A 19,902-nucleotide genomic window follows, 5' to 3' on the forward strand; every position below is an offset into this window, starting at 1 on the left:
TGTCTGGGTACTTGATCTGTTGAATTTAAAACAAAAAATGGATTAATGAGGGGGGTCAGTCCTGGTTTTTAGCATGAACTCGTGGGAGCTGGATTATCGGCTCCTCTTTTGGTAAACTCCCATTGATAGTTTAAGAAGGAACAGCGGGACAGGCAGCATCTGTGGAGAACATGGATAGGTGACGTTTCACAGAGTGCTGGAGTATCTCAGCGGGTCAGGCAGCATCTGTGGAGAACATGGATAGGTGACGTTTCACAGAGTGCTGGAGTAACTCAGCGGGTCAGGCAGCATCTCTGGGAAAAAAAGAAAAAGGCGATGTTTCGGGGGTAGAGCGAAAAGCTTTGTTGTGTGTGCTGTCCAAACAGATCAAATATACCTCGATACACTCAAAACCAAACTCGGGTACAGTAGGTGGAGCAAAGGGGAAGATACAGAGTGCAGAATCTAGTTCTCAGCATTGTAGCGCATCAGTTCCAGAGTCAAAGTCCAATGTCCGCAATGGGGTAGAGGTGAATCGGACAGAACCCTAGCTTATGGAAGGGCCGTTCAGGAGCCTGATAACAGAGGGGAAGAAGTTGTTCCTGAGTCCTGGTGGTGGGCGCTTTCAAGCTTCCGTACCTTCTGCCGGACGGGAGCGGGGAGAAGAGGGAATGGCCGGGGTGGGACAGGGAGAAGTCTTTGATGGTGTCGGCTGCTTTTCCCGAGGCAGCGTGAGGTGTAGATGGAGTCGATGGTGGGGGAGCGTGGCCTGGGTGATGGGCCGGGCTGCGTCCGCAACTCTCTGCGATGTCTCGTGTAGTGTTGGTAGTCGCAGTGGCGGTGGCGCCAGTGATGGCGTTGGCCGGCTGGTAGTTATACTGGTGGAGGCGGTGATGTTGGTATCTGTGGCACCACTTGTGGCTGGTGGTGAGGGTGACTGGCAAGGGAGGGCATGTGGAGATAGATGGGCAAGGGAGGGCATGTGGAGATGGGTGGGGCAAGGGAGGGCATGTGGAGATGGGTGGCAAGGGAGGGCATGCGGAGATGGATGGGCAAAGGAGGGCATGCGGAAATGGATGGGCAAGGGAGGGCATATGGAGATGGATGGCAAGGGGGCATGTGGAGATGGGGGTGGCAAGGGGGCATGTAGAGATGGGTGGCAAGGGGGCATGTGGAGATGGGTGGCAAGGGGGCATGTGGAGATGGGGTGGCAAGGGAGGGCACATGGAGATGGGTGGCAAGGGAGGGCATGTGGAGATGGATGGGCAAGGGAGGGCATATGGGAGATGGATGGCAAGGGGGCATGTGGAGATGGGGTGGCAAGGGGGCATGTAGAGATGGGTGGCAAGGGGGCATGTGGAGATAGGTGGCAAGGGGGCATGTGGAGATGGGGTGGCAAGGGAGGGCATGTGGAGATGGGGTGGCAAGGGGGCATGTAGAGATGGGTGGCAAGGGGGCATGTGGAGATGGGGTGGCAAGGGAGGGCATGTGGAGATGGGTGGCAAGGGGGCATGTGGAGATGGGTGGCAAGGGAGGGCATATGGAGATGGGTGGGCAAGGGAGGGCATATGGAGATGGGGTGGCAAGGGGGCATGTAGAGATGGGTGGCAAGAGGGCATGTGGAGATGGGGTAGCAAGGGGGGGCACGTGGAGATGGGTGGGCAAGGGAGGGCATGTGGAGATGGGGGTGGCAAGGGAGGGCACATGGAGATGGGTGGCAAGGGAGGGCATGTGGAGATGGATGGGCAAGGGAGGGCATATGGAGATGGATGGCAAGGGGGCATGTGGAGATGGGGTGGCATGGGGGCATGTAGAGATGGGGTGGCAAGGGGGCATGTGGAGATGGGGTGGCAAGGGGGGGCACGTGGAGATGGGTGGGCAAGGGGGGGCACGCGGAGATGGGTGGGCAAGGGGGGGCACGTGGAGATGGGGTGGGCAAGGGAGGGCATGTGGAGATGGGTGGCAAGGTGGCATTGGCATTGGCCCCGTTCAGCGATTGAGCTGAAAGTGGCCGTGCGTTTAACAGCCTCCCAGCCAAGGACACGGGCGAATTTGCAACTTGCTGAGCAGTTTGTTCCACCAAAGTCAGGGGGAGGTTTAGTTTGGTCGGCCTGTTCCCTGTGATTGTTGCTTGTCGGGGAGCTGAGCTCACACCAGGCACGGTGGAGCCAGGGAGTGGGGCAGACAGCAGACAGGGACGGGGAGAGACAGAGAGACGGAAACAGCAGCCCCTCTCCATCAATGCTCGTCCTCGGCTGCCTGAAGCAGGTCCTGAAAGCCAATATATATAGATGGAAGACAAAAAGCCGTTAGCTGGGATTTATTGCGGCTTTGCCCTCCAAAAGCTTTTAGCATGTCAAGCGTTGTTCGCGAGACTAAGGGGCCGCCAATGACGAAAGGTTGGGCAGTTTCTGGAAAGCTAAGGACGACAGTGGCTGTGATAACAGCGACTGCTAATCAGTTTACAGGGAAACGTAATCCATTGCAAGAAACTGCAGAGGGTAGACACAAAAAGCTGGAGTAACTCAGCGGGACAGGCAGCATCTCTGGGAGGGTAAGGGACGGGTGAACGTTTCGGGTCGAGACCTCTACTTCAGACCAAGAAACTGCAGATGTTGGAATCCTGAGCAAAACACACACACACAGTGCGAGAGGAACTCAGCGGGCCGGGCAGCATCTGTGCAGAGGGAAATGGACGGGCGATGTTGTTTCAGTTTAGTTTAGTGCAGAGATATGGTGTTGAAACAGGCCCTTCGGCCCACCGGGCCCGCGCCGACCAGCGATCCCCGCACACTAACACCACCCGACGCACACCAGGGACATTTTGCGATTGTACCAGGACAATTAGCCGACAAACCTGCACGTCTTTGGAGTGTGGGAGGGGACCGGAGCTCCCGGAGAAAACCCACGCAGGTCGCGGGGAGAACGTGCAAACTCCGTGCAGACAGCACCCGTGGTCAGGATGGAACCCGGGTCTCTGGCGCTGTGAGGCGGCAACTCTACCCGCTGCGCCACCGTGACGCCCTATGTTGTTTCAGTTTAGTTTTGTGTAGAGATATGGCGTGGAAACAGGCCCTTCGGCCCATCGAGTCCACGCCAACCATAGATCGACCCATTCAAAGTAGTTCTATGTCTAAAGAACGGTCCTGACCTGAAACGTCACCCATCCCTTCTCTCTGGAGATGCTGTCTGTCCCGCTAGAGTTACTCCAGCATTTTGTGTCTGTCTTCGGGACAAACCAGCATCTGCAGTTCCTTCCCACACAAACTAGCTCTATGCAATCCCACTTTCCCATCCCACTTTCCCATCCCACTTTCCCATCCATCCTCTAGGGGGCAACTTACACAGGGCCGATCATCTTTGGGATGCGTGAGGAAACCGGAGCACCCGGAGAAAACCCACGCAGGTCGCAGAGAGAACGTGCAAACCACACACACACGCACACACGCACACACACACACACACACACACACCTGCCATGCTGGCTGCTTCACGCAGGCTGTTTGGTGAGGCTGGGAATCTGGGATGGAGATACAAGGGACTTCAGATGCTGGGCTACGAAAAAAGAGACACAAAGACAACACAGATAAAGTCTGAAGAAATGTCTCGACCCGAAACGTCACCTATCCATGTTCCCCACAGATGCTGCCTGACCCGCTGAGTTACTCCAGCACTCTGTGAAACGTCACCTGTCCATGTTCCCCACAGATGCTGCCTGACCCGCTGAGTTACTCCAGCACTCTGTGCGTCTGTTCTGCGGATGGGGTGGGCAGAAGATGCCGCTTGCTTTTAACATTGGTCGCTCCAAGGGCAAATGTTTTAACTATTTATATGCACGGGTGGGTCGGAAAAGCGTGAGAGGAATTTCTGTTGGAAATAGAGAATGGTGGAGCGTTGACAAATGGAACTGGTAACCTGATCGCGAGGGTTTAAATAACACAAGCACACTTCCCCTGAGGGTGTAGGGCCTTGAGGTCTGTGCTGGAAGCACCCCTCCCCCCACCCTCCCCCCCCCTCCCCCCCACCCTCCCCCCCCCCCTTCCCCTGGCTCAGGGTCAGATTACACCCCGGCATCCCCTCTTGTTGCAGCTGTTGCAACTTCCACATCGTTCATCTGTGAAACCAGCAACGTGGATGGAAGAGGTTCTGAGGAGCGTCGTAGAGCAGAGGAGACTAGGAGCGCAGGTACACAGTCCCCTGAAAGTGGCGTCACAGGTAGACAGGGAGTGTCGTGGAGCAGAGGCGTCTCGGAGCGCAGGTACACTGTTCCCTGAAAGTGGTGTCACAGGTAGACAGGGAGTGTCGTGGAGCAGAGGGATCTAGGAGCGCAGGTACACTGTTCCCTGAAAGTGGTGTCACAGGTAGACAGGGAGTGTCGTGGAGCAGAGGGATCTAGGAGCGCAGGTACACAGTCCCCTGAAAGTGGTGTCACAGGTAGACAGGGAGCGTCGTGGAGCAGAGGCGTCTCGGAGCGCAGGTACACAGTCCCCTGAAAGTGGTGTCACAGGTAGACAGGGAGCGTCGTAGAGCAGAGGGGGATCTAGGAGCACAGGTACACTGTTCCCTGAAAGAAAATAACTGCAGATGCTGGTACAAATCGAAGGTATTTATTCACAAAATGCTGGAGTAACTCAGCAGGTCAGGCAGCATCTCAGGAGAGAGGGAATGGGTGACGTTTCGGGTCGAGACCCTTCTTCAGATATATATATATATATATCTATATTCATATATATACATATGTATACTTATCTGTATCTGATCTACAACACTCCCTGTCTACCTGTGACGCCACTTTCAGGGAACAGTGTACCTGCGCTCCTAGACCCCTCTGCTCTAAGACACTCCCTGTCTACCTGTGACACCACATTCAGGGAATTATATATATATATATATATTTATATATATATATATATATATATATATATATATATATCTATATATATTGCACAGAACATTGTAATTTGTCATTTACACTGTATCTGTACACTGTGGACGGCTCGATTGTAATCATGTATAGTCTTTCCACTGACTGGTTAGCATGCAACAAAAAAGCTTTTCACTGTACCTCGGTACACATGGAAATAAACGTAACTAAACTAAGGCAGCGTTAGAGCTACTGCCTCACAGCGCCAGAGACCCGGGTTCGATCCCGACTACGGGCGCTGTCAGTGCGGAGTTTGTACGTTCTCCCCGTGACCTGCCTGGGGTTTCCCCGAGATCTCTGCTTTCCTCCCACACTCCAAAGACGTGCAGGTTTGTGGGTTAATTGGCTTGGTATGAATGCGCAATTGTCCCCAGTGTGTGTAGGGCGGTGTTAGTGCGCGGGGATCGCTGGTCGGCGCCGACTCGGTGGGCCGAAGGGCCTGTTTTCGCGCTGTATCTCTAAACTAAGCTGAGTTCTAAGACAGAGAGGGTCTCAGTTTAGTTCAGTTGAGTTTATTGTCACGTGTACCGAGGTACAGTGAAAAGCTTTGTCGCTGCGTGCTATCCAGTCAGCGGAAAGACAACGCACGATTACAATCGAGCCGTCCACAGTGTACAGATGCAGGATAAAGGGGATAACTGAACTAAAGTAAAGGTGGGACTAGTGTAGATGGGGCATCATGGACAAGTTGGGCTGAAGGGCCTGTTTTCGTGCTGTGTGACTCTTTGACTGGCTTCTGTGATTTGCTATTTGTTTTCTCTTCAACCATGTCCCAGTTTGATGGTAATAGACAATAGGTGCAGGAGGAGGCCATTCGGCCCTTCGAGCCAGCACCGCCATCCAATGTGATCATGGCTGATCATTCTCAATCAGTACCCCGTTCCTGCCTTCTCCCCACACCCCCTGACTCCGCTATCCTTAAGAGCTCTATCCAGCTCTCTCTTGAATGCATTCAGAGAATTGGCCTCCACTGCCTTCTGAGGCAGAGAATTCCACGGATTCACAACTCTCTGACTGAAAAAGTTTTTCCTCATCTCCGTTCTAAATGGCCGACCCCTTATTCTTAAACTGTGGCCCCTTGTTCTGGACTCCCCCAACATTGGGAACATGTTTCCTGCCTCTAACGTGTCCAACCCCTTAATAATCTTATACGTTTCGATAATGCAGAAGGCAGAATGAAAATAGTGAGCAGAGGAGAGGAGGGGGAGGGGGTTTGAGGGAGAGAGAGAGAGAGAGAGGGGGAGCAGACTGCTTTTTAATTGATTTCAGGTGAAGCTTTTGCGTTCTGTTTGTGATCTTGGACACTCGTTTCAGTCCTTCCGACAATGATGGAAATGATTACCTGCTGCGAGACAGTTCAGTAGAAATAGTTGAGGAAGAGACACAGCGTTTGCGGTCTTTGTGTTTCTTAGCCTCTTTACTTCCATGGCCGACATCATATCCACACTTTTAAATTTAAAAACAAATCTTTCTGTTGTGTGGGTGATGTGCAATAGTTTAGAAAAAACTGCAATGAAAATCGAGCGTCTGACTTAAATTTACATTGTTTTTTTTCCCCCATAAGATAATTGTGCTCACTCTTTCTTTCCCCCTCCTCCTCCCCCTCCCCCTCCCCCTCCGTCCCGACTTCCTGTTTCATTCTTCCTGCCGGGATGCAAGGTAAAATCCCGAGGGATTTCGACAAGATGATTTGCGATAGTAGCCCAATCAACCGATTCAAAATGGCGGCCAAAACATGGCGCCTCTTGCATGCAGGCTCTGTCGACTATTTCTGCACGCTTTGCTTGGGCTAGCTTGGTTTAGAGGTGCAGCGTGGAAACAGGCCCTTCGGCAGAGGTAGTGGAGGAGGTATTGAAGAAGTCTGAAGAAGGGTTCGACCCGAAACGTCACCTATTCGGCACGGTGGCGCAGCGGTAGATTTGCCGCCTCACGGCGCCAGAGACCCGGGTTCCATCTTGACCACGGGCGCTGTCTGTTCGGAGTTTGTACGTTCTCCCCGTGACCTGCGTGGGTTATCTCCGGTTTCCTCCCACACTCCAAAGACGTGCGGGTTTGTAGGTTAGAAACATAGAAACATAGAAAATAGGTGCAGGAGTAGGCCATTCGGCCCTTCGAGCCTGTACGCACCGCCATTCAATATGATCATGGCTGATCATCCAGCTCAGTAAACCGTACCTGCCTTCTCTCCATACCCCCTGATCCCCTTAGCCACAAGGGCCACATCTAACTCCCTCTTAAATATAGCCAATGAACTGGCCTCAACTACCTTCTGTGGCAGAGAATTCCACAGACTCACCACTCTCTGTGTGAAGAAATGTTTTCTCATCTCGGTCCTGAAAGTCTTCCCCCTTATCCTTAAGCTGTGACCCCTGGTTCTGGACTCCCCCAACATCGGGAACAATCTTCCCGCATCTAGCCTCTCCAACCCCTTAAGAATTTTATATGTTTCTATAAGATCCCCCCTCAGTCTTCTAAATTCCAGCGAGTACAAGCCGAGTCTATCCAGTCTTTCTTCATATGAAAGTCCTGCCATCCCAGGGATCAATCTGGTGAACCTTCTCTGTACTCCCTCTAAGACTAGAATGTCTTTCCTCAGATTAGGAGACCAAATTGGCTTAATTGGCTTGGTATAATTGTAAATTGTCCCCAGTGTGTGCAGGGTTAGTGTTAGAGTGCGGGGATCGCTGGTCGGCGTGGACTCGGTGGGCCGAAGGGCCTGTTTCCGCGCTGTGTCTCTAAACTAAACCAAACTCTTCCTTTTCTCCAGAGATGCCGCCTGACCCGTTGAGTTACTCCAGCGCTTTGTGTCTGCAGAGGGAAGTGAGGTTTCTGGATGCGCAGGAAGGAACTGCAGGTGCTGGCTTACACCGAAGATAGACACGAAACGCTGGAGTAACTCAGCGGGACGGGCAGCATCTCTGGAGAGAAGGAATGGCTGACGCTTCGGGTCTGAAGAAGTAATGTGACTGTTCCGTGCCTTTTGTCCGTGTCATGAGTGGTTAATGTTGTAAAGTCTGGGTTGAGTTGTATCTTGGTTTATGATCTGTAGGAATGCCCTGGGTTTAACTGTCGCTATGCTGGGACATTGCAGCCAGCATCCCCTCCCCCTTCCTCCTGTCTGCCAATGGGCATCTCCCCCTCCCCCTCCCCCTCCAATATAACCATTCAAACCTCCTTCAACATCTCCCTTGGCCTCTTTCTCTAATTGTCCCCTCTTCTCACCTTCCTTTGTCAGCCTGCCACTGTTTATTAGTTCCCCACCCCATCATGAGTCACATCCCTCCTCCCCTATGCACGCGCCTCGTCAGTGAATGTTAGCGTTGCCTTGGGTTGCCAACTGTCCCGTATTAGCCGGGACATCCTGTATTTTGGGCTAAATTGGTTTGTCCTGTACGGAACCGCCCTTGTCCCGTATTAGGCCCGGGGCTGCTGTAGGCCCGAACGCTGTAGGCCCGGGCACTGTAGTCCCGGGGGCCGCTGTAGGCCCGATCAGTGTAGGCCCGGGCGCCGCCTAACGGAGGTTGCATAGCAACCTGTCTCCTGGCCCGGGCCGCCGCCATTGGTGGAGCGGGAGCACGTGGCCGCTGGCTTGGTGAGGTCACGTGGGGCATGGGGCGGTCACCTTTTGTCCCTTATTTGGGAGTGAGATAGTTGGCAACCCTAGCGTTGCCCTACCTGTGTGTCTCTGGGCCACACACATTAGCTCATTCTTCACGGAATTTGATGTTCCTCTTGTGTTTAGTCCAGAGATACCGTGCGGAAACAGGCCCTTCGGCCCACCGAGTCGGCGCCGACCAGCGATTTCCCCCGTTCACACTGGTCTTTCAGGTTTTTTTTAGTTTAGAGATACAGCGCGGAAACAGGCCCTTCGGCCCACCGAGTCCGCGCCGACCAGCGATCCCCGCACACACTAGCCCTGTCCCACACACATTTACAGTCTTCACCAAAGCCAATCAACCTGTATGCCTTTGGAGTGTGGGAGGAAACCGGGGCACCCGGAGAAAACCCACGCGGTCACGGGGAGAACGTGCAAACTCCGCACAGACAGGAGGTGTCTCTGGCGCTGTGAGGCAGCAACTCTACCGCTACGCCACCATGCAATCTAATTGCACAGTGCTTTGGGATTGAGAGGCTAAATGCCGTCTTGCATTGGCAATTGTGTATCTGAGACTTGGTCAATGTGTCGGAAGGAACTGCAGATGCTGGCTTACACCAAAGATAGACACAAACTGCTGGAGTAACTCAGCGCGACAGGCAGCATCTCTGGAGGAAAGGGATAGGTGACGTTACCCCTCCACATCCCTACTCTTCCTCTCCCCTGACTCTCAGTCTGAAGAAGGGTCCTGACCTGAAACGTCACCCATTCCTTCTCTCCAGAGATGCTGCCTGTCCCGCTGAGTTACTCCAGCATTTTGTGACTCTCTTGGTAAATCTATCCAGCCCTGGTTTTACGCGCTAAACGTTATTCCCTTGCCATGTCATAAGTTCATGAGGCCAGTTCATTGGCTATATTTAAGAGGGAGTTAGATGTGGCCCTTGTGGCTAAAGGGATCAGGGGGTATGGAGAGAAGGCAGGTACAGGATACTGAGTTGGATGATCAGCCATGATCACATTGAATGGCGGTGCAGGCTCGAAGGGCCGAATGGCCTACTCCTGCACCTATTTTCTATGTTTCTATGTTTCATAAGTGATAGGAGCAGAATTAGGCCATTCGGCCCATCAAGTCTACTCCGCCATTCAGTCATGGCTGATCCATCTCTCCCTCCTAACCCCATTCTCCTGCCTTCTCCCCGTAACCCCTGACACCCGCACTAATCAAGAATCTGTCTATCTCTGCCTTAAATAGATCCACTGACTTGTGGCCTCCACAGCCGTCTGTGGCAAAGAATTCCACAGATTCACCGCCCTCTGGCTAAAGAAACTCCTCCTCATCTCCTTCCCAAAGGAACGTCCTTTAATTCTGAGGCTGTGCCCTCTGGTCCTGGACTCTCCCACCAGTGCAAACATCCTCTCCACATCCACTCTATCCGGGCCTTTCACTATTCGGTACGTTTCAATGAGGTGTGTCCCCCCCCCCCCCCACCTCATCCTTCGAAGCTCCAGCGAGTACGCAGCGTATCTGTACACGGTGGACGGCTGGATTGTAATCGTGCCTTGTCTTTCGGCTGGCTTGGGTAGCACGCAACAACAAAGCTTTTCACCGTGTGACGCTGAGCTAACACGTACTCGGCCTACACCCGTTGCCTGAGGCTTGTTCACCTGGAGATCAGGTTACGGCCCAGGCCTGCCCTTTGTGTCATCTCCACAGTCAATTTGTGCTGCCTTCCCACCAAATGCCAAGTGTCAAATTTGCCGGGCATCTGTTCTGGGATCGCCTGTTCCCCCGGCCATCTGCTACCGTATAGCTCCATTTGTCCTTTGCTGTGTTTCTCGATGGAAGTTTGGCCCCGATTCGGCATTCGTTGCCACAGACGGCTGTGGAGGCCAAGCCAGTGGATATATTTAAGGCAGAGGTAGATAAGAAAATAACTGCAGATGCTGGTACAAATCGACGGCACTTATTCACAAAATGCTGGAGTAACTCAGCAGGTCGGGCAGCATCTCGGGAGAGAAGGAATGGGCGACGTTTCGGGTCGAGACCCTTCTTCAGACTGAGGCAGAGATAGATAGATTCTTGATTAGTTGCGGGTGTCAGGGGTTATGGGGAGGAGGCAGGAGAATGGGGTTAGGAGGGAGAGATAGATCAGCCATGATTGAATGGCGGAGGAGACTCGATGGGCCGAATGGTCTAATTCCACTCCTATCACTGCTCTGCCCTATTATCTTGCGTTTACACTGAAGGTAGACAGTCTGGCCCACGACAGAAGGGGGAGGGGTTGTGCGGTTTGATAGGGCGGCACGGTAGCGCAGCGGTAGAGTTGCTGCTTTACAGCGAATGCAGCGCCGGAGACTCAGGTTCGATCCTGACTACGGGTGCTGCACTGTAAGGAGTTTGTACGTTCTCCCCGTGACCTGCGTGGGTTTTCTCCGAGATCTTCGGTTTCCTCCCACACTCCAAAGACGTACAGGTTAATTGGCTGGGTAAATGTAAAAATTGTCCCTAGTGGGTGTAGGATAGTGTTAATCTACGGGGATCGTTGGGCGGCACGGACTTGGTGGGCCGAAAAGGCCTGTTTCCGGCTGTATATATATGATATGATAGCCACAGGGAAGAAGGATCTCGTGAGGCGTTCTGTGCTGCATGTTGGTGGCACCAGTCTGTTGCTGAAGGGGCTCCTCAGGTTGACCGGTGTGTCACGTTGGGGGGCGAGCTTTATTGTCCAGCATGCTCTGCAGTTTGATGAGCATCCTCCCTTCCGAGACCACCTGCCGTGAATCCGCCGTGCTCTCGGACTCGGCAAATGGTTCTGGGCAACGGATAAAGGAGGCGGTCGCGAGAGGCCTGACTCCACACACCCGACAGGGAAGCTGTCCGAGTCCCACCTTCTGATGCGGACTGCACCGCAGATACCAGCGTAGAGCAGGGAGACAAAGCGCCGGAGCAACTCAGCGGGACAGGCCGCATCTCCGGAGAGAAGGAACGGGCGAGGTTTCGAAGGGTCGAGACCCTTTCATCGGACTGTGTGTCAGGGGGAGAGGGACCCTGGAGATGTGGAAGGGTCAGGTGTGAAAACACGGATCCGATGGACAATCCGGAGATGAAGAACGGCTCGTTATTAGACGAGGGGGAAGGTGAAGAAACATAGAAAATAGGTGCAGGAGGAGGCCATTCGGCCCTTCGAGCCTGTACGCACCGCCATTCAATATGATCATGGCTGATCATCCAACTCAGTATCCCGTACCTGCCTTCTCTCCATACCCCCTGATCCCTTTAGCCACAAGGGCCACATCTAACTCCCTCTTAAATATAGCCAATGAACTGGCCTCAACTACCTTCTGTGGCAGAGAATTCCACAGATTCACCACTCTCTGTGTGAAAAAAAACTTTCTCATCTCAGTCCTAAAAGACTTCCCCCTTATCCTTCAACTGTGACCCCTTGTTCTGGACTTCCCCAACATCGGGAACAATCTTCCTGCATCTAGCCTGTCCAACCCCTTAAGAATTTTGTACGTTTCTATAAGATCCCCCCTCAATCTCAAAGAGGCAGAGAAACGTCCAGTCAGTGGGGGGAGCAGTTGGACCCAGTTCCCGATTCCTTCCGCCATTTTGGAGCTGGGTTCCATCTTGTGCGCGTGCGACATCTTGCCGACGGCCTCCTGGCCCACGTTGGCCGTGTGGAGAATGGTTCCCACGCAAGCCGGGAGCCCAGCACGGAACGGATGCCTTGCCATGAGAGAGAGAGAGAGAGAGACGTCGGGAAGGAAAGGGTGGAAAAGTATTAGTTGGGGGCCAGTGAGTGGGAGAGTGGAGAGAGCGAGGCTTTGCTTCGGAGCAGCGCCAGTGACCCAGTTGGACTTGGCTACGTCGTCCCTAATTTAGAGCGTCCATTGTCCCTCCAACAGAGTCCCCTTGTGCGGATGCAAATGAGAAGGATTTGAGGTCAACAGAAAGTGGAGTTAATGATCCTCCAATGCGGAGACAAAAAGCGTTGGGAGTCTTTAATTTTTTTCATCTTTGCACGGTCTCCATCTTTGTTGCCGTCAAGGGGAGCTGAGCTCCCGGTAACAGGAGACTAAACCAATTGGTAGACGGCAACTGGAGACTCGGATCGGCACGGTGGCGCAGCGGTAGAGCTACCGCCTCACAGCGCCGGAGACCCGGGTTCCATCCCGACCGCGGGCGCTGTCTGTACGGAGTTTGCACGCTCTCCCCGTGACCTGCGTGGGCTTTCTCCGAGATCTTCGGTTTCCTCCCACACTCCAAAGGCGTGCAGGTCTGTAGGTTAATTGGCTGGGTATGAATGTAAAATTGTCCCTATTGAGTGTGGGATAGTGTTAGTGTGCGGGGATCGCTGGTCGGTGCAGACTCAGTCAGCCGAAGGGCCTGTTTCCGCGCTGTATCTCTAAACTAAACAACAACTCTCAACTGGCCTTGGTCCAACCATCAGCCTATCACCCCTCTCCCCCTCACCTGTATCCACCTATCGCTCACCAGGCTTTGTCTTGCCCCCTTCTCCCTTCCAGCTCTCTTCACCCACCCTCCGGCTCAATCAGTCCGAAGAAGTATCCCGACCCGAAACGTCACCTATCCATGTTCCCCACAGATGCTGCCTGACCCGCTGAGTTACTCCAGCACTCTGTGAAACGTCACCTATCCGTGTTCTCCACAGATGCTGCCTGACCCGCTGAGTTACTCCAGCACTCTGTGAAACGTCACCTATCCATGTTCCCCAGAGATGCTGCCTGACCCGCTGAGTTACTCCAGCACTCTGTGAAACGTCACCTATCCATGTTCTCCACAGATGCTGCCTGACCCGCTGAGTTACTCCAGCACTCTGTGAAACGTCTTCTATCCACGTTCTCCAGAGATGCTGCCTGACCCGCTGAGTTACTCCAGCACTCTGTGAAGCGTCACCTATCCATGTTCTCCAGAGATGCTGCCTGACCCGCTGAGTTACTCCAGCACTTTGTGTCTTTTTTTGTGTGTGGCATAAACCAGCATCTGCAGTGCCTTGTATCTCATTCAAAGCCAGGCTGTTAACCTGGGCCAATATATTCCTGGCTGGATTGCATGCAATGGGGCCTCGGCATCTGTTCTCCAAATGGTGACCCAGTACTTTGAACTATTAATTTACTCGTCGATATTAATGGGCAAACTTCAAACGCAACCTTATTTTGGGCAGAATGTGCACAGCTCAACAAAATGGTTCAGTAAACACAGCTTCATTCAAGAGGATCTTTCAAAGTCGATAAATAAGACAACGTTTGTAAGGGTCTTTAGAAATGGGTATTTAACTTAGCGGCTGTAAATTGGAGCCAACGCTGACAAATGGAATACAGTTCCCTCAACAAAGGCCTTTAGTTTAGTTTCGAGACACAGCGCGGAAACTGGCCCTTCGGCCCACCGGGTCCGTGCCGCCCAGCGGTCCCTACACACTAACACTATCCCACACCCACTGGGGACAATTTTTGCACTTGCACCACACCAATTAGCCTACAAATCTGCACGTCTTTGGAGTGTGGGAGGAAACCGAGGGTCTCGGAGAAAACCCACGCAGGTCACGGGGAGAACGTGCAAACTCCGTACAGTCAGGATGGAACCCGGGTCTCCGGCGCTGTGAGGCAGCGACTCTACCGCTGAGCCACCGTGACTTTGATGGTGTCCAAAGTCAGTCATGGTTGGGACGATGGGCCAATATTGGGGGGCAGGGGGAGGGGAACGCAGTGCGGACACCCCTCGCCCCAGCTCCGCAGAGCGTTGAGACTGAGGGGTGGGGTCAGGGTCGGCCACCCGCCCACCTTTGTGATCCGAGCACATTTCCCAAAGTGCGAGGGGCTCTGAATGGCGGCGCGAGAGTTGGCGACCATTCGGCCCATCGTGCGTCGGTTCGGTGCCGTTCAGTTTAGCGCCTCGTGCACCGAGGTGCAGCGACAAGCTTTTGCCGCGTGCCGACCAGCCCCGCGGAGAGATGATACCAATGCTCTATCTCTCCACATCAGCACTTTTGCTGTGAGAGATACAGCACGGAAACAGGCCATTCGGCCCACCGAGTCCGTGCCGACCAGCGATCACCCTCCCCTTCCACCTGTATTCCTTCCTCTAGCCTCACAATTCACGACTCCTCCACCCTTATCTCACGCCTTTGAGGCGCGAGACCACCTAATTTAAGGGTTTTTTAAAAAAATTCTAAAGTTGAGTAATTTGTAATAATTAACATTTCTTAAAAAATGATAAATTCTCACACCTGCACTATCCTGCACACCAGGGAATCTGATGGGTAATTTTTTCACTCAAAGGGTGGTGGGTGCATGGAACGAGCTGCCGGAGGAGGTAGTTGTGATTGGGACTATTTAAGAAGCAGTTAGACAGGTACGTGGATGGGACCGGTTTGGAGGGATATGGGCCAAACGCGGGCAGGCGGGACTGGTGTAGATGGGGCATGTTGGTCGGTGTGGGCAGGTGGGACTAGTGTAGATGGGGCATGTTGGTCGGTGTGGGGAGGTGGGACTAGTGTAGATGGGGCATGTTGGTCGGTGTGGGCAGGTGGGACTAGTGTAGATGGGGCATGTTGGTCGGTGTGGGCAAGTGGGACTAGTGTAGATGGGGCATGTTGGTCGGTGTGGGCAGGTGGGACTAGCGTAGATGGGGCATGTTGGCCGGTGTGGGCAGGTGGGACTAGAGTAGATGGGGCATGTTGGTCGGTGTGGGGCTAGTGTAGATGGGGCATGTTGACCGGTGTGGGCAGGTGGGACTAGTGTAGATGGGGCATGTTGGTCGGTGTGGGCAAGTGGGACTAGTGTAGATGGGGCATGTTGGTCGGTGTGGGCAGGTGGGACTAGCGTAGATGGGGCATGTTGGCCGGTGTGGGCAGGTGGGACTAGAGTAGATGGGGCATGTTGGTCGGTGTGGGACTAGTGTAGATGGGGCATGTTGACCGGTGTGGGCAGGTGGGACTAGTGTAGATGGGGCATGTTGGCCGGTGTGGGCAGGTGGGACTAGTGTAGATGGGGCATGTTGACCAGTGTGGGCAGGTGGGACTAGTGTAGATGGGGCATGTTGGTCGGTGTGGGCAGGTGGGACTAGTGTAGATGGGGCATGTTGGTCGGTGTGAGCAGGTGGGACTAGTGTAGATGGGGCATGTTGGTCGGCGTGGGCAAGTTGGGCTGAAGGGCCTGTTTCCACACTGTATCACTCCATGACAATATATAATTTTACCAAAGTCAATTCACCACCTTTTGGGGTGTGGGAGGAAACCAGAACACCTGGAGAAAACCCACAAGGTTACAGGGAGAACGTACATACTCCGTACAGACAGCACCCGTGGTCAGGATTGAACCCGGGTCTCTGGCGCTGTGAGGTAGCAACTCTACCGCCGCGCCACCGTGCCGCCCTGTGCCCGTTCCAGTTTGAAATAAAGGCCCAAATTCTCTTTTGTAAGTTTTTGAAAGTAAATCCTCTTTCTAATGCAGTCTGAAGAAGGACACTTGACTGGCCCTATTCCTTTTCCTCCAGAGATGTTTCCTGGCCCGCTGAGTTACTCCAGCACTTTGTGTCTATCTTTGATATAAACCAGCATCTGCAGTTCTTTGATTCCACTCTCTTTTGTAAGTTCCTGTTAAACCAGTTTGTGGTAGTTTGTTGAGCCTTGTGTTTGTGTAAAAGACGTTTCTGCATGTGTCCTACATGTAGGTTTAATATTTAATGGGAACCAGAAGGGCAACCTTTTCACTCAGAGGGTTGTGCGTGTAAGGAATGAGCTGCCGGAGGAGGTAGTCGTGGCAGGGACTATAATAACCTTTAAAAGGCATCTGGACAGGTTCTTGGATAGGACAGGTTTGGAGGGATTTGGGCCAAACGCGGGCAGGTGGGACTAGTATAGATGGGGCATGTTGGTCGGTGTGGGCAGGTGGGACTAACGTAGATGGGGCATGTTGGTCGGTGTGGGCAGGTGGGACTAGTGTAGATGGGGCATGTTGGCCGGTGTGGGGAGGTGGGACTAACGTAGATGGGGCATGTTGGTCGGTGTGGGCAGGTGGGACTAGGGTAGATGGGGCATTTTGGTCGGTGTGGGCAGGTGGGACTTGCGTAGATGGGGCATGTTGGTCGGTGTGGGCAGGTGGGACTAGTGTAGATGGGGCATGTTGGTCGGTGTGGGCGGGTGGGACTAGTGTAGATGGGGCATGTTGACCGGTGTGGGCAGGTGGGACTAGCGTAGATGGGGCATGTTGGCCGGTGTGGGCAGGTGGGACTAGTGTAGATGTGGCATGTTGGTCGGTGTGGGCAGGTGGGACTGGCGTAGATGGGGCATGTTGGTCGGTGTGGGCAAGTTGGGCTGAAGGGCCCATTTCCACACTGTATCACTCTATGAAAATAGACAATTGTACCAAAGTCAATTCACCATCTTTGGGATGTGGAAGGAAACCAGAACACCTGGAGAAAACCCACAAGGTCTCAGGGTAAATGGAACTAGTGTAGATGGGGCATGTTGGTCGGCATGGGTGAGTTGGGCCACAAACCGAACTGGAGGAACAGTGCCTCATATATTACTCGGATAGCTCACAACCCAGTGGGATGAATGTTGATTTCTACTTTTAACTAACATCCACTTACCCTCCCTCCCCTCCCCCCTCCCTCCACCCTTGTCAGTTTACCACTTCCACCATTCCCAGTCTTGTTTTCCTCTTGAGATCACACCTTCCCAAGCCGAAAATGGGCCAACCATTTGTTGCCCACCCTCATTTATCCTGGTCTTTTGTCACCTCCAGCTCCCCCCCCACCCCACCACCCCCTACTTTCAGTCTGAAGAAGGGTCTCGACCCGAAATGTCACCTACCCTTTTTCTCCAGAGATGCTGCCTGACCCGCTGAGTTACTCCAGCACTCTGTGAAACGCCACCTATCCATGTTCCCCAGAGATGCTGCCTGACCCGCTGAGTTACTCCAGCACTTTGTGTCTATCTGTAGCCCTGATGAGTTTGAACTTGAACTAGTTTAGGTGTAGTTGAAGTTTGGTTTAGTTAATTTATTACCACGTGTACAGTGAAAAGCTTTTGTTGCGTGCTAACCAGTCAGCAGAAAGACAATATATGATTACAATCGAGCCGTCCACAGTGTACATATGATAAAGGGAATAACGTGAATAATGTTTAGTGCAAGATAAATTCCAGGTAAAGTCCGATCAAAGATAATTAGTCCGAGGGTCACCAATGAGGTGGATAGTAGTCCAGCACTGCTCTCTGGTTGTGGTAGGATGGTTCAGTCGCCTGATAACAGCCGGGAAGAAACTGCCCCTGAATCTGGAGCTGTGCGTTTTCACACTTCTGTACCTCTTGCCCGATGGGAGAGGGGAGAAGAGGGAGTGGCCGGGGTGAGACTGGTCCGTGATTATGCTGCTGGCCTTGCCGAGGCAGCGTGAGGTGTAGATGGAGTCAGTGGAAGGGAGGCTGGTTTGTGTGATGGTCTGGGCTCTTTGCAATTTCTGCATTATTTAGATTTTCTTTGGCATGCTTCGTCCCAGCGCTCATGACCTATTTGTTCATGATGCCTTTTGTAAAATCACTGCTGTCTCCGCTGTGTAAGGATTGCGTTTATTATAGCGTGCTCATGTTATTTACAGTTCGGTAGCAACTGGCATTCTGATGGTAGACTCGATGCATCTTAATCCTCGGCGGTTCATTCCATTTGTCTGGTATGTGCGGCAGTGATGGCCTTGATGTTTTGGAGTGTCTGTTTACATGGACGGGTTCACAACCGGTCGTTTGTGGGCAGCATCTCAGACGTGGTCTCATAACACGGACAAATTGCCCCAGGTCTGGAAATGCGTCGAAGGAAGTCATCAAATTTGCAGATGATACAAAGCTGGGCGGCAGTGCGAACTGTGAGGAAGATGCTGCGAGGTTGCAGGGTGACTTGGACAGGTTGTGCGAGTGGGCGGATGCATGGCAGATGCAGTTTAATGTGCATAAGTGTGAGGTTATCCACTTTGGTGGAAAGAATAGGAAGGCAGAGTATTATCTGGATGGTGTCAAGTTAGGAAAAGTGGACGTACAACGAGATCTGGGTGTCCTAGTGCATCAGTCACTGAAAGGAAGCATGCAGGTACAGCAGGCAGTGAAGAAAGCCAATGGAATGTTGGCCTTCATAACAAGAGGAGTTGAGTATAGGAGCAAAGAGGTCCTTCTGCAGTTGTACAGGGCCCTAGTGAGACCGCACCTGGAGTACTGTGTGCAGTTTTGGTCTCCAAATTTGAGGAAGGATATTCTTGCTATTGAGGGCGTGCAGCGTAGGTTTACTAGGTTAATTCCCGGAATGGCGGGACTATCATATGTTGAAAGACTGGAGCGACTAGGCTTGTATACACTGGAATTTAGAAGGATGAGAGGAGATCTTATCGAAACGTATAAGATTATTAAGGGGTTGGACACGTTAGAGGCAGGAAACATGTTCCCAATGTTGGGGGAGTCCAGAACAAGGGGCCACAGTTTAAGAATAAGGGGTAGGCCATTTAGAACTGAGATGAGGAAAAACTTTTTCAGTCAGAGAGTTGTAAATCTGTGGAATTCACTGCCTCAGAAGGCAGTGGAGGCCAATTCTCTGAATGCATTCAAGAGAGAGCTGGATAGAGCTCTTAAGGATAGCGGAGTCAGGGGGTATGGGGAGAAGGCAGGAACGGGGTACTGATTGAGAATGATCAGATAAAAACACTTGAATGGCGGTGCTGGCTCGAAGGGCCGAATGGCCTCCTCCTGCACCTATTGTCTATTGTCGGTGTGGGCAGGTGGGACTAGTGTAGATGGGGCATGTTGGCCGAGGTAAAATGAATGCCAGAAAGACTCAGCCGGTCAGGCAGCAAATGTGGAGGGGGGAAACAGCGTTAGAGTCACAGAGTCATACAGCGTGGAAGCAGGCCATTCGGCCCAACTTGCCCCATCTACACCAGTCCCACCTGCCCGCGTTTGGCCCCCATCCCTCCAAACCTGTCCCATCCATGTCCCTGTCGAAATGTTTCTTCAACGTTGAGCTTGTACCTGCTTCAATCTGCAGAGAAGATTTACGAGGATGTTGCCAGGACTAGAGGGTGTGAGCTCCAGGGAGAGGTTGAGCAGGCTGGGACTCTATTCCCTGGAGCGCAGGAGGATGAGGGGTGATCTTATAGAGGTGTACAAAATCAGGAGAGGAATAGATCGGGTAGACGCACAGAGTCTCTTGCCCAGAGTTGGGGAATCGAGGACCAGAGGACACGGGTTTAAGGTGAAGGGGAAAAGATTTAATAGGAATCTGAGGGGTGACCTTTTCACACAAAGGGTCAAGTCAAGTCAAGTCAAATTTATTTGTCACATACACATACTCGATGTGCAGTGAAATGAAAGTGGCAATGCCTGCGGGTGGTTAGGTGTAT

The 19,902-nt window shown here is 52.8% G+C and overlaps 1 protein-coding gene across 1 annotated transcript in view; it reads left to right on the forward strand.

Moving 5' to 3' along the window:
- Positions 1-4,067: 4,067 nt before the first annotated feature.
- Positions 4,068-19,902, forward strand: part of LOC144611916 (transmembrane protein 198-like) — a 32,352-nt gene continuing 16,517 nt past the window's right edge. The window contains exon 1 of the mRNA XM_078431242.1: positions 4,068-4,164. The gene's annotated coding sequence lies outside the window, so the exon portion shown is untranslated. The remainder of the gene's footprint in view (positions 4,165-19,902) is intronic.

This window comes from Rhinoraja longicauda, chromosome 42 (genome assembly GCF_053455715.1).
Source record: "Rhinoraja longicauda isolate Sanriku21f chromosome 42, sRhiLon1.1, whole genome shotgun sequence".
Taxonomy (NCBI): Eukaryota; Metazoa; Chordata; class Chondrichthyes; order Rajiformes; family Arhynchobatidae; genus Rhinoraja; species Rhinoraja longicauda.